Genomic DNA, 15,884 nt, shown 5'->3' on the forward strand with positions numbered 1-15,884 from the left:
GGATTTTTGTGACTAAATATATAAAATAAAATCTTATATTAAAGTTGATACTGATGAGATTTATTTTTTGCAAATATTGCTGCTACTTTCATAATGTCTGTTACTGTTCCTGTTAATGTTAATGTCCTGGGAATGCATCTGCATTTGTAGTCATATTATCATGTTACAGTTTTTCTCAATTGCTAAAACACAATTTCTGAAACCTTGCTCCATTTTCTGAAACCATTGAATGCATAACCTCATCTTCAAGCACTATTTACAAAACTTCTGACTCCTCTTGCAAAATTAAACTTTCGCCTAAAAACAGTTTTACCTGTGTTCAAAATCAAGCACTGCTCTCAAATCAAAAACAAAGTGATCAAAATGATATACACTATCAAGCACTCAGTAAACAATACAACAAAAAACAGAAAACACATTGTTCAAAACATATAGTTCTCAGGGAGAAGCAAATTTTTAATCTCAATGTTTTGGGCCATACAATTTGTTCATTGTACAGTAAACAGCATACAATGCACTGTACTACAGTATACAATACTAAAAGGGACAAAAATCAAAGGAGTAAACGTGATCAATTTGCTTCTTCTCATCTTTGGGCTGGGTCAGGCCAGAGCACTTCGTCAACATCACAAGCAATATTGTCCCTCCTGAGGCAACGGGGGAAGAAGCCTCTTTTGTGCCGTATCCAGCCCTGACATGATTCCTCACCTATATCACCACAAGCTAAATCCATGGCTTGCAGAAGATTTACTCTGGTGTAGGGTTGTCTATTATACACTTTCCATCTCCAAGAGGAGAAAAACTCCTCAATCGGATTTAGGAAAGGGAGGTACAATTTCATAAACTGCTCATTGATGTTAAACCATTCCCTTACCGGAGCAGCTCGGTGGAAACTGACATTGTCCCACACTATCACATAGGTGGGAATGGGATTCTCTTTTAGCTCTTGACCCTGATGGTCTTGAACCTGCAGCTCAAATAAAATATCTCTTAGATTGGCAATAAATCTTAGAAGGTGCTGGGTGTTATATGGCCCGAGTGTAACATGGTGATGTAGAACACCATGGTTGCTAATAGCAGCACAGATGGTGACATTGCCACCTCGTTGACCAGGGACTTCAACAATGGCCCGCTGTCCAATGATGTTTCGGCCTCTCCGTCTCCTCTTTGTTAGATTGAAGCCTGCTTCATCGACAAAGATGAAGTCATGGGGTCTGTCCAAGGATTCCAAGTCAAATATTGTCTGTGTAGAAATACAATATACTGCATTTAGAATTTTGTAAGTCATACAGAGACAGTGCTATACTGTAGAGTACAATTAAGCCTACTGTATGCACTTCTGATTCACATACAATGTATGTACTGAAGAGTAATGTCATTCACATAGTATGTGTTAGTACTGTAGAAAATCTGGATTACAGTAAATGTTTCTGAATGTACACTTACTTGCACATACTGAGCTCGCAGTTCTTTCACCCTTGGTGAGTTGCGCTCAAAGGGTACTTTGTATACTTGTTTCAATCGCATCCTGTTACGATGGAGGACACGGTCAATTGTGGAAATGCTCACACTGTTGATTCCCTGGAAGTGTGTGTTGTTTTGTATCACTCGTTCCTGGATTTCTCTGAGTCGTATTACATTATCTTGAAGGACCATGCCCACTATAACAGCCTCTTGCTCTTGAGTGAATAAAGCCGTCCTTCCACCTGCATGTGGCAGCCTCGCAATTCTACAAAAAGTAGATGTGCAGTTACAACAAATATTCATGCAGTACTATACATACAGTGATGAACTTTACAAATGTCTATTGAAACAGTTGCATAGAGTGTAGTACAGTAAATCTGCAATTACAAAAATAGAGTAGTATACTGTACCTGTTCTCTTCTCTGAATGTCCTTACTATGGTGGACACAGAAAATCGGCTCAAATTGGGTTGCACTCTTAGTCCTGCTTCCCTCATTGTCAGTCCATGGACAAGAACATGGTCTATGACTGTTGCTCGAATTTCATCAGATATTTCCACTCTTTGTCTTTGTCTTCCTCCTCCACTTTCTTGCCGCCCTCCTCCTTGCACCCTTCCTCTTTCTTGTCATCCTCCTCCTCCTCCTCCTCATCACCCACCTCGCATACGCCCTCGTCCTCTCACATTGTTTCTTCTATCCATGCTCAGACTTTCTCCTTTCTACCTTCAACAATCTGTTTGCTCTCTGAACTGGCTTATATTGGTTGTGTCACATCATTTGAAACAGGTGACATCAATTTTGAGTGGTTGTGTTCAATCAATGACATGTTTTCTCTAATTGTATTTGAGCATTGCTACTTGTGTTTACCAGTATGGATGACGTGTGCATTAGAGTGTAGAATGTGCTTTGAGAATGAGAATGTGTTTAGAGTTTTGCTGAAAAGTCTAAGTAAGATCTGAATATTGTGTTTTACCATGTGAAATGGTTTAAGGTATTGACAACAGACTGCACAATCAGCTAAATGAGGTCAGGCAACTGAGAACTTTATTCAGCTAATGGGTTTTAGTGTTTTAGCAATTGAGAAAAACTGTAAAATGTTCAATCTGTTCAAAACATCTAACTGGTTACTTTGCAAATCACAATAGATCAATCTTACCTAATTGATTGAATTCTCATTTACAACCACGTTTAGTCTTTTCCATATTGGGGCTGGTTTACAGAAATTTGCAAATTCTGTCTTAACTGTTTGGTAACCATGGTAACTAGTGTTAGGATCTGGTTTAAGACAAAAGGTATTACAGATGAACAGTTCCTTAGCCATTGTTCCTTATGGAAGTAAATCTGTGTCATCACAATTTGAATTTTATATGCCACTGAAATTCTAACATAGAAAATAGATGTATAACTCGTATTTTTAACCTCGTATTTTTGCATGTGAATTCGGACCGTCGAATTGAAGCAACTTTGAAATGTTACCATCTCAGACTCAAGATTATTCTGAAAGTTGCTCCAGTTATCCAGCCAGTACACCAGATCCTGTTTCCCCGAACACAGCACGTTATTGGCAAATTAGTGGCTCTAGATGTCAACGAACCAGTGACAGAACCTGCTGAAGGTGATGAGAAACAAGTCAGAATCTGCATTGATATGTGGAGAGCCAATGAAGCCAGAGTGTCACCCCACAATTGATGAAACTATCCAAGAAATGGCTGGAGGAAAATATTTCAGAAAATTTACCTGAATGTGGCAAATGAGCAGGTGGAACTTCACCCAGACCCCAGAGGAATCACCAGATTTGCCATACCAGGAGGACTCTACAGATACAAAAGACTCCTGCTTGTGGTGAACAAGGCCTCAGAGAAATTTCAGAAAATAATCATCATAATCATTAAGTCATTAAGGACTGCCCAGGGGCATATAATATGTCAGATGACATAGCACTTGTTGGTTGCACAGAAGTGGAGCATGATTAAAGACTAACAAGAGTGATTCACCATTTTGCAGAGCAAGGACTGACCATCAATGAGAAGTTGTTCCTAATCAAAATAACTATATAATACATGGGTTATATTTTGTCAGAAGCTGGTCTGAAAGTCTCACATGAAAAGGTGAAGGCCATTATTAATGCTCCATCACCAACACATGCCTCGCAGAGGTACAGTTTTCTCTAACTTAGCTCAGTTCTGTGCAAAGTTTGTACCTCAATTTGCCACTATAACCACTCCACTTTGGGAGCTCACAAAGCAAGACGTTGAGTGGAAATGGAAGAAAAGAGGAACAAGGTACATTTGACTAACTTAAGAACACTAATGGAAGCTCCAATCATGGCATACTACAATGTTGATCTTCCACCCCGAATCACAAGTGATGCCACAGGTTTGGGTGCAATTCTAGAAAAGTGACAGCCAGACAGTGTGTGGAAGCCAGTTTATTATGCCTTTAGGAAGCTCACACCCACTGAGTCTGGATACTCTCAGTTTGAGCGAGAAGCGCTTGGAGTGTTCTGGGCATGAAAGAAATTCAGCCTGTCTCTCATTGGTTGCGACTTCCAAATCTTGACTGACCACAAAGCACTGGCCAAAGTGCTGTCATCCATTTCAAATCCTCCATCAGCAAGGGTGGAGCTGTTATATCTACAACAGTGAGAAAGTGTCACCCATGCCCAGGTAGTAGGAAAAAATTATCCACCAGAAGAGGTAGAGTGTACACCAATGCCTGACCAACCCTGGACTTACCTTGCTATTGACCTAATAAGCATCTCTGAAGACAATTATCTACTTGTCGACTACTTCTCCCAATGGCCAGAAGTTGCCCGCACGAGTGTGACAAATGCAAAAATTTCCAGAGCATCAATCACATTAATGTTCAAAATTCATGGATATCCAAAATATCTAAGTGATAATTGACAACCATTTGCATCCAAAGAGTTTCATGACTCATCCCACATCTTAAAACAATACCATGCCGGCCTCAAACGGAGAAGTCGAATGGTCCAACAGATTATTTCTGAAAGCAGCAAAATTCACCAAGTTGGAAGAGAGACTGGAAGGCATTAAGGATTTTTTTGTTCCAGTAATGTGCCACTCCTCCCAGTGACAGGAGCATCCCCTACAAGATTGCTCATGAATCATGAACTCCACAACAAGCTACCCTGTGTAATGAGCTGGGTTTTTAGATGAAGCAGTGGGTGCAGCCTGAGAGGATTACCCCACTCATCCATAGGTGTGCCTGCAGTCAACTCCACTTAGACACACAATAACCAGGGCTGGTGGACAGGATTTGGCTTTTTATTTTAGTTAGATGCACACAGCTCACAAACATACTCCCTCTCCACTTTCCTTCATTCTTCTCATCTACCACACTCTTTTGGTGCACCACCAGTCTGCATCCAGCTGCACGCGTGCACACAGTCTTCTCCCACATCACGTTGTTAGCCCTGACATTTAGCTTGTTACACCAGTTTTGCTGGAACGCCAATGCAATTCAAAGAAGATCAGGACAAAGACGCTCTGCTCAAACTGAAACTAGGCATAACTGCCAATCAGAGGAGAGGAGCTAAAGATCAGGGAGTAAGAGTAGGAGACATGGGGTTATGTAAAAATGTACACAAGACCAACAAATTGGAAGTTAAGACCCTATGAAGTGATTGAAAAGCAAGGAAATGCAGTCATTGTCCAACAACTCAAGGCTACACCAAGGATGAGGAACTCCACCCATGTCAAGAAGTTTGATGGTGACGTGCCATGTGAGCCTAGTCACCAGAGCATCCAGGCTGTGCCAGCCCCTGCTTCTGATACAGGCCCATCTGTCCATTCCACAGCAACAGTGGGGCCCATCTCTCCCTAGGCCTGCACCCCTGTTGCTCTTACTCCAAACCTCACGGACACCAATCCAAGCCGAACACCTGCCAAAACTCATCCTGCCGTGTCGGCCAGGGTACCCAGAGTCATATCCAAACCAGTTTGGCAGAGTGACTTATGACATGAGTTCTTCTCCACTTTAAAAGACAAAAATGGAAGAGGGAGAAGGTAGAAAGACAGTTTTCTTTCATGTGGACTTTAAAGTAGTTTGTGTACTTCTAGGCTACACAGCAAAATGTGGTGCCCAAAGCACAGAATACCCACACTGCTGACTACATCACCTCCTGATAAGGGCAGGAGAAACCCCTAATGTTCCTTCCTTAATGTGGCCAAGTATGAACCCTCCCCACAAAGGGACAATAAAGAGGCATATGAAAGTAAAACCCAATCCACTTTATTACAAATAACTAAAATCAATTAGACAAATAAAAAGTAAAAAATGCTGCTAAGGGTGGCCAGCTGATTCTCCTCCAGAGAGTAAGGTCAGATCGGCATGGACAGCTCGCAGCTCAGGAGGCCCCTAGTGACAAAGAAAACAGCAAAGCCCAACACCACACAACATGCAACACAACCAGCACCACACAGACAAATACCACTACAATATACAACTCAATGTGAGACTTCAGGCACCCACCAATACAGTGCCCCCTCAGTGGCACCCCAGCAGCGAAGAGCAAAAGCCTGTGCAGATTCGGCCTTGTACAGAAAGATCTCGTGTACAAACATAGGGGGAGGGGAGCAACTGGTATCCACCATAGGGTGACCAGATAATCCATGTCATGGAGGGCACTGAGCTAGGACAGGATTTGTAAACTACCATTTCAATTAAAAGGACCTGGATTTCACTTGAGCACCGAGTTCTTACTGTGTGCTAATTGGTCAGTTTCCTATAATCGTGCATGTGTCACTAATGCTAATGTGAAACAGCTGGATGAGTCTTTCAATCAAGGACACAAACCAGTCAAAGCACGAGAAGAGCTGAACTATTTAGCTGAGCACAGGAGCCTTTCAGTTTGAAATTAGTTTGTAAAACCGAAGTAGCTCAACGTGTCCTCCCTGACATGGAATATCTGGTCACCCTAATCCACCACCCAAGGTACAATACTATCTTACAACTTGCCCATAGCAGCAACCAGGGCAGCTAATAAAAGAAAAACAAACCAAAAACCCTATCAAGTAACCATAAAACAGTGGCTAGTCTGGTCCTTTGCAGGAATACTTAATGCCCTCGCAGCACAGCAACACCAAGAGGAAGCTTTCCAATGCAACAGGTACAAAGAAACATAATCGACACCAAAGAAACAAGCATAGACCTTTCTAAATCCCACAATATAACCCAAGTTACCAGAGCCTCAATGTCTGTAGACCAGTAGCTTGTAGGGGATCACATCAAATGATAAAACTCCAAACAGTCACCTCTGTGTCCTCCATGAAGAGTTACACGCTGCTAGCAATCACCCTGGTAAAATTTAAATCACACATAAACATTCAAGTTCTCAAAAAAGCCCTCTCCTCCTTTCCTTACCCACAGGAAAGAAAAACCCACCCCATGTCCAGTCATAAAACACAGCAGCAAGAGAATGAGATTCCACCTTGGCAGCCTTTTATAACTTCCTGGTGGATCATATGACCTGGCTCATGTGGTTACCAATATGGTGTAATTACTAGTGCCATGTGACTACTCCCGCCAGCCCTTTCAGATCCCCACAACTTCAACAAGTATTTTCAAGTTGAGGTTCTTCCGTGACAGGCTCTTTTGTTAAAAAAAGAAAAAAGCAGTCATAATAAAGAGTGAACTGAATTTGCTGCACACTGACTGTCTAAACTGCTTCACAGTGTAGTTTTTTTTATGTCTTCTCGCTGATTGTTGTATAGATTTAGTCATTAAAAATAGGGAAGATGTAATGTTGTTGTAGCGCTTCCTGTGGTCTTGCAAGAGGAGAAAAGAGATCAGTGATAAGGAATTTAAGTAAAAAAAGAGCCTGTCATTCCTGCTCTGAATAAAAAACACAGAAAACCACTTCTAACTGTGTGTCAGTCACTACACGCGCCACAGAGCAGAATTTAATGTCCCTTGTAGAAAGAATGCCTCAAATTTTCTCTGCTGTTATAACTGCTAGAGGAGGTTACTTTGATGACATTTTCTTTCTAATAAAGGTACTCAAATGGTGAACATAGAGTAAATTTATTTGTTAGCATAGAATTTTGAGTGTATTTTTAGTAAATCTTAAGTGAGTATCATACAAATGTAGAAAATTTCAGTGTGTGTAAAAACTTTTGACTGGTAGTGACAGTGCCAGAACAGAACAGACAAAATGCAGTTATAAATATGAATTCAATCAACTAGGTGAGATTTTCAAAATTGACCCAATTGGGCGGGAAAACCACAGACCTGGGGCCTCATGTATAACGACGAGCATAGAATTCACACTAAAACAAGGCGTACGGACAAAACTAGGAATGTGCATAAGCAAGAAAAAATCCAGATGCATAAAACTGTGCGTAAGCACAGATCTACGCACATTCCCTTTATAAATCCCAATGAGCGTGAAATTTAACGTACGTGAACGAGCCCACAGCCACCCCCCCGACCCGCCCATAATTATGTATATTTGCATATGTAAATCTGTATAAATGCCCGCTTTGTTCTATGTTTTTCTTAAACAACAATGAATAAACCATGTGGGAAAAAGAAGTATTTCAGTGAGTGCGAAGTGGAGGTCATGTTAACAGAAATCGAGAAAAGAAAAGTGATATTATTTGGTGGTATAAGTGGCATCAGCAATAAACGAAAGTTGACGGAGTGGCACAGCGTGGCAGAGTCAGTTAAAAGTGTTGGTTCCGAAAATGGCACGGTGGCCGAAATTAAAAAGAAGTGGTCGGACATTAAAATCGATGTGAAAAAACGAGCGGCCGTCTTAAAAGCACAGGCAGAGGTTGCGGAATTCCCAGTATTACACCCTTTGAGCAACTAGTTGCTGCGATGATTGGGGACACACTTTTATCGGGGGAGGGGGACACCGATGTCAGCGCAGGTGAGTTTTTCTCGTACCATACTTGTTTGAATTACTTTCATGTTTATGAATAACACGTATGGCGCAGATGCGGTGTTACTTTAGTTTATTCTGTTTGTTTATTCTTACAGACAGTAGTACAAGAGGTGCCCCCAGTGCATTAATAGAGTACATTAATAAAGTGAAAGTGCTTTCTATTTACATAAGCATAAGCAAATTCGTTCTCTGAAGGTGATTTTATAGCAATGTGCGCGCAGTCGATAATTCGACTACATTTGGAAAACCGGACATCGCTGCGAATTGTGCTTTAATGTTTGCCTGTTCACCCACAGTGTAGGGAAAATTTATATATCTCGATGACAAGCAGATTATGCCATCCCATACAGCTGGCATGGCACGACTCAGTGATGACTGAGAAATGCCTGATCGGTCCGCAAGTTCACGCTGAAAAGCACCTGTGGCTAAAAATCCGAGGGTGGAGAGAACTTGTGCAGGTACCGGTGTTATGCCAAAAAAAGGCATCCCTGCCTTAGAATGCATGCCGGTGTTCCGACGAGTTGAACTTTTAAGGGTTTTTTGGGGGTCAGGGGTTTTTTAGGGGTTGGGGTTAGGGTTTTAGGGTTGTTTTGGGGGACAGGGTTAGGGTTTTAGGGGGGTTTTGGGGGTTAGGGTTTTAGAGGTTTTTTGGGGTTTTGGGGGGTTAGAGTTAGAATTTTACGGGTTTTTGGGGGCTATTGATTAGCACTACGGTAGCCTTACTCGACAAAGTAGCTCAACTGGTTTCAGATCAGCGACCAATCGGTCATTTAGAGACAGGCATGCACTCTGCAGCAGGGATGCCTTTTTCGGCATAACACCTGTTAGGCGCAATTTCTTGCAGTCTTCTTCCGTAAAGCTGGCTCCAGTTCAGCACACAGCTCCAAGAGGATAGCTCTTGGAAATCTGAATCGACTTAGTAGCCAGTCATCATCATGAGCCTAGAAATCACTGTGATCCCTGAATACGCGCTCTCTTCTGACTCTTCCATTTGCAATGTCCTCTAACAATGCAAGAGCAGCCATGGTTGGAATATTTTTTGTCTTTCCCTGCACCGTTTTATTGTCACAGATTGATTACGATCAGGTGACCGATGGCCAATTAATTTCGGTGTATTTCATGCAGACCGCATCATGAATGCGAGTCTGACACAGTGAAACTGCAGTAGCACTCTTTTGCCAGTAGGTGCCTCCATTTTGCCAAATCGAGCAGAAACTTGCGTACGCCTTGTCTGGGGTTGCCGTGAGAATGTGCGTGGTGGTACGCCAAGTTTAGTTTTTATACATCTCGACGTGAGCGTGGAAACGGGCGTGCGCAACATTTTTGTGCGTAAGCACCGTTTATACATGAGGCCCCTGGCTACTCTGCTCACGAGGCTGGGGCTGCTTTCTTATTTGTATCTGAAATTGGTAAAAAAAATTGGTGGAAAAACACCCCTGTAGGAATTATTAGCTCAGGTAATTTTTAATATCTCCACCAATATGTTTGAAATTAATTAAAGTTTAATTAATTATTATTTAATGCTGATTATTAACCAATCTTTATGCCGAATGGTCGGCTCCTCCAAACTCAATTGCGGTATCCCTGTGAGTCTGTTAATGTGAGACTTAAATGGGATTCACTAATTACCAGTATCGCTTAGTAACCTGGGTTAGAAGGCTCGTCCAGCGAGCTGCATCACCAGGTAATGTAAACGATTGGTAGCGAAGCTCCCCTCACGGCCGATGAGAGAGAGTCTCGCGATGTTTCAGGTGAGTTTGAGGTTCAGAGCGTGTAGCAAGATCGCACAGAGGCAGGGACTTTATTGTGAGACACTCAATGACGGAGGCTAAAGTTGTGTAAAAGACATGCATTTATTCCTAGCTAACACTACAACTAACATAAGACAGACATTACACCTAACACAAACAACAAACACGAAATAACGGAATAAAACAAACGATGTAATTATGAAAATGCAATGACCGGATTTAAATGAGTAACCTTAAATGGGAAATACTGTTCTGCAAAGCAAGCACAGTTTGTGGAACACGACCCTAAAGTCTTATAGCAGGTTAACAGAACAGCTTAAGTTGTTAGAATGAAAGGAAGTTGGTTTACTTGGTTGAAGAGTGTGTGGGGGGGGGGGGGTCTTAGCAGTTGATGGCAGAGCTGCTGAGCTGATGGCACTCAGGAAGGCGCGGCGTTTGAAGCAGTGGAGTGGAGCCCCTTTGGATTCTCTCTCCTGGAGAAGCTTTGTCTTGGGTGCTGTTCTCTGTTCAGCTGGGCCTTCACCGGAGGGCTTCTTGTGGGCTTCTCTTCTCCCGGGCTGATGGTCTTTCCTCGGGCTGATGGTTGTTCTCTGCGCACCTTTGTTCTGAGGTCCAGGTTTTTATGGTCTAAAGTTTATGAATAGGGATGACCAGGAATTCGACTCCTTGCCCAATGGCTGGCCATCCATTTGGCGGGCGTTCGGAAGGGGGTCTGTATCAGTCCTTTTGGGATTTATGGCCCGACTGATTCTCCCTTTACTGATGATTTTCATTAAGCTGTTATAACTTTTGATACATCCACTTTTATGGTAATCACTGACCAGATTCAGAATCAGGGGTGATTAACAATCAGTTTGACACCAAACATGCCATACCAGCTTCACAGGTACAGTACATACCTCATACCATCTGCATTAATTGATTAACTCTCTGGGGTCGAGTATGTCGTCAGCGACATCGCGTACTTTTCGCGTCTATTTCAGTTTATATCTCGCTGAAATCTTAATGTAGAATCATGAAAAAAACGCTGGATAAATCCGTAATCTGTCTTCTTTTCAAAACGTCCATTGTCGGAAGTATTAAAGTTTTTTTAATTAGGTTAAATCGGCAAAAAAGTAAACCTTGTCATCTTACTTTGTTTTACCTGCATCGGGGGCGTGTATACCGCTCTCACCTGAAGATCGCTATTCACATTCTAAATAGCCGCATTAGCGCGTATTCAAATCGCATTCGTATGGTAATTTGATTAACAGCGCAACGGTGAAACGCGATCCAGATACATCCCCTTCAGCGCCATAAAAGGGGGTTGGGGACGTGGCCAGGTGACAATGGCTCATTCATACACATGAAAGTTGCTAGATATATAATGAAAGGAGCCAGAAATAGTTACATGAGTTAGGTTTTTCTTATTTATTTATTCAAATGAATGTTGCAACTACACCATTTAGTCATTTTCATGTAGCCAAGACTTTGGTGATCAGATATCTGGGATCAAAACAAACTGCCAGCATTGCTTACTATGTACTTTTATAATGTTTCTGCAAGTGTTCCAAACTGCATTTTGCAATGTCTATACTTTGAATGTCAAATTACAAACTTCACATAAATTTGACATACTTACAAAGTACAGTAAGATTAAGATGAGTTTGTTGCCAAACCAAATATACAAGAAATAATTTATTTGTCATGAATTAAGTTTATGATATTTGAAGAAATGTGTGATCATGCCCCAGTCAGTGAAAGTGTGTTTCCTACCCCTAGGCTCCAGAGGGTTAAACAATTAATTATTTTATCTACAGTATGTGACTGATTCACATCAGTATAGGATACAGGTGTTTTGGGTTGCACCTCAACAGATGTTACACTTTGTGCAGACATTACATCAAATATTCATATTACAAACAGCACATCTTATCCATAGATAGGCGTGGCCGTTAGTTTGTGGTAATATCAATATTATAACTTTTGATACATCCACTTTTATGGTAATCACTGACCAGATTTGGAATCAGGGGTGATTAACAATCAGTTTGACACCAAACATGCCATACCAGCTTCACAGGTACATACGCCATACCATCTGTATTAATTGATTAAACAATTAATTATTTTTATCTATGGGACTGATTCACATCAGTATAGGATACAGGTGTTTTGGGTTGCACCTCAACAGATGTTACACTTTGTGCAGACATTACATCAAATATTCATATTACAAACAGCACATCTTATCCATAGATAGGCGTGGCCATTAGTTTGTGGTAATATCAATATAAGTTGCACATCTGGACACAACATATCTTGGTTGGTGTGGCTTATTCTAATTGATCTTTTCCAAAATGGATAATGTACACCTTAATTCAGTTCTTTTTAATATAGCATGGCAGAACAAAGAAACTTGGTGACGGTCCACCAAGATCAGATAAGGACCACAAAGGAATGTTGGAAGAGAAGGGGGGGTTGTTAACAAAGAAGACTCTCTGAAAGTTAGGACACATTGGTTACACTCACTTTCCAGATTCTTCTGGTATACCATGAGAACATCTATACAATGGTAGCTATACCTATCTATTTAGTTAAATTTATATGTGTTCAAGTGCAAAGGGGTAAAATAGGTGATACTCCGTGAACATGGTTATAAGGGTGGCACACAAAACACTAAGATTGTCTAAGGACACATAAAAACAACTTATCTGTATGTTGAGACTAGTAGTCGTGAGTAAATCAATATACAGGGTATACAAAAGCCAAACTTAAATGAAACTTCCTTTAGGGTGTTCGTCTGCTGGGTGAGTGATATGTGAGGCAGAATGTATGGGGAGAGGGTTGTGTGCCAAGTCGAGGGACCCCTGTCCATTAGGTCCACTCTGCTTGTCTGTAGGTCCCTAAATCTTTGGGCAATAAAAGTTGGAGTGCTGGCCTCCCTTGTTATCTGTGTGTGTGTGTTTATGTGTGTAACCCCCCTTTGGTGCCTCTCGTACCAGGCTCGGCCTTGACTCAGGCCACCTGGAATTTAGGCCCTGTGATATGTGCATGTGTGATCCTACATATCCCCCCTTTCGGCTGATGATGGCATTGCCATCATTCAGGAGACGGAAGTTGAAACAGGATCACCACCATGCAACAAGGCATTGTTGACATCCCATTGTTTGGCACTCTGGGTGGCACAGTGACAGGATGGACAGGGAGGAGGCGCAGGGGCTGGCGTCTGGCTTCTGGGACCGCGAGGAGTGGTGAATCCTATGTCGAACAGGGTGCCAACAGCTGCTGCAGCTCCCAGCAGGGTGCCCAGGAGCCTCTTGGGTAGTTGATTGGACTCAGCTTGGGTCACGGTCATTGGGTAACCGCTCCAACCTGTGGGTAGTGTCCGCAGCAGCATGATGCAGGGCATCCTGGGTCCATCGGACACCTGTCCCACCTCTTGTGCAGGTAATGGGCTCGGTTGACGTCGTTAGACGAATTCTCTTTCTGTGTGGGTACAACAGTTAGTAATCAAGAGACCGGGCTGTTCCCGGAAGACAATGCCGGGCGGAGGCCAAGGGAAAGCCGTGTCAGACTGGGGCCTCACCCCTCGTAGCCAGAGTAACGCTAGTAGTGGGGGCAGCATCATCCTAGTAATAGGGGGTAGAAAATAAAGACCAGATTAGGAGTGAGGTGGTGAGTCGAGACTCTGAATGTTGTGCACACCGGTGCAAAGGGAACAGGGAGAAAGTATAGTGGGCACCAATTCTCGGCCAGAGAACAATTGCAAAGAAACAAACAGGACAAAGAAAATTGTAAAACCGGATCCTCTTCAGTAATTTCCCGGGCACGCATGAGCCACCCCAGGTCCTTACCAAAAACAACAACAAAATAAAATGAAAAGTTATCAAAACAAAGAAACAGATAAACAAAAAAAAAAATGAAAAGGTCACCCAGATACCAGTAGTCAAGCCCACCACCTTAGTCTACCCTATCTGTGACCATCTTTTCTCCCCTTTCTCTTTGGTCTTTCTTGTTGGGGTTTTGGAGGAGATTTCGGCTGGAAAAGTTGTCCTTCTTTTGGTTGGAATGTGGTTCATTCCAAGCTGCTGGCTTCATCTTGAGTGCCTTGTTGGTTGTTTTGGCATTGCGGTGTCCTGCACAGGGTGCGTCGTGGGCGTACAGTAGCATGACCCCCCTTTGTGCCTGAGGGACCACGAGCTGTGGTGAAGTGTGGGCATCAGGGACATCAAGAGGTACGCCCTCGGCAAGATGAAGAAAGGGTAAAGCCATGATCAGGTGATGGAGGTCAGGAAGGTATGCTTGATCAGTTGTGGAGATCGAGTTAGCAGAGAGGTCGCGGAGGTGATCGCAGACCTTGTTGAGCACAGCATCAGTGGGCTGGAGAGAGATGATGTCAGAGTTGGAGACCTGAAGGGAAAGTTTCAGCAGTGAGGCCTCTGGCATCGAGGTAGGTGCTCAGCTGTGGCTGCGGGTGACGACCTGGACAGCATGGGTGGGTGGGAGGGGACAGTCACCATGCAGTGCTCCTGCTTTAGCGAGTGCGTCCGTGCGGTCATTGTATGTCTTGTCAAGTCCTGGTAGTCTGGAATGACCGCGAACCTTCTTCCAGTAAATATGCATGTCTTGTGCAGTAATGAGAACATCACATGCCTGCAGGAGGTCTTGATGTTTGACAGGCTTGTTTCCTGAAGTTTTAAAGCCATTTTGTTTCCAGTGAGGGAGATGGCACATGAAGCTGAGACGTGTGTAGTTGGAGTCTGTGCAAATCAACAGGTCCTTTACTTCACGTACGGAGGCCATCTCCAGGGTGAATAAGATTGCTGCCAGCTCTGCGTACTGCGATGTGTGAGGACAAAGCTTGAGCTGTTGTGGTGGGACGAGGTCGTCATTGAGCCACGGAATGCTAGTTCTAGCTTTCAGGGTCCCCTGATGTTTGAATACGCACCCATCTACATAAATGGTGATCATGTCTTGACAGACATTTTCCTCAAAGTAGTGGTGTCGCGACAGTTCCATTGGTGTGGGCGTGTCCACAATGTTGGGTGCTGCTGGTCCCTCCTGAGAATAGCTGTGGCAGCTGGGTGACTGTTGTAGGATCACACATGCACATATCACAGGGCCTAAATTCCAGGTGGCCTGAGACAAGGCCGAGCCTGGTACGAGAGGCACCAAAGGGGGGTTACACACATAAACACACACACACAGATAACCAGGGAGGCCAGCACTCCAACTTTTATTGCCCAAAGATTTAGGGACCTACAGACAAGCAGAGTGGACCTAATGGACAGGGGTCCCTCGACTTGGCACACAACCCCCTCCCCATACACTCTGCCTTACATATCACTCACCCAACAGACGAACACCCTAAAGGAAATTTCATTTAAGTTTGGCTTTTGTATACCCTGTAGGCTATATTGATTTACTCACGACTACTAGTCTCAATATACAGATACGTTATGTTTGTATGTGTCCTTAGACAATCTTAGTGTTTTGTGTGCCACCCTTATAACCATGTTCACGGAGTATCACCTATTTCACCCCTTTGCACTTGAACACATAAATTTAAATAATTATATAGGTATAGCTACCATTGTATGTATGTTCTCATGGTATACCAGAAGAATCTGGAAAGTGAGTGTAACCAATGTGTCCTAACTTTTAGAGAGTCTGCTTTGTTAAAAACCCCCCCTTCTCTTCCAACATTCCTTTGTGGTCCTAATCTGATCTTGGTGGACGGTTACCAAGTTTCTTTGTTTCTACCATGCTATGTTAAAA

The 15,884-nt window shown here is 42.9% G+C and overlaps 1 long non-coding RNA gene across 1 annotated transcript; it reads right to left on the minus strand.

Moving 5' to 3' along the window:
• Window positions 1–447: 447 nt before the first annotated feature.
• LOC140592636 (uncharacterized) lies at window positions 448–6,902 on the minus strand. The gene is made up of 3 exons (XR_011993006.1): window positions 1,875–6,902; window positions 1,447–1,729; window positions 448–1,243 (listed from the first exon to the last, which is right to left on the minus strand). It is a non-coding gene; the product is annotated as an uncharacterized lncRNA (long non-coding RNA).
• Between the last annotated feature and the right edge of the window lie 8,982 nt (window positions 6,903–15,884).

Source organism: Paramormyrops kingsleyae, chromosome 9, assembly GCF_048594095.1.
Source record: "Paramormyrops kingsleyae isolate MSU_618 chromosome 9, PKINGS_0.4, whole genome shotgun sequence".
Lineage (NCBI taxonomy): Eukaryota > Metazoa > Chordata > Actinopteri > Osteoglossiformes > Mormyridae > Paramormyrops > Paramormyrops kingsleyae.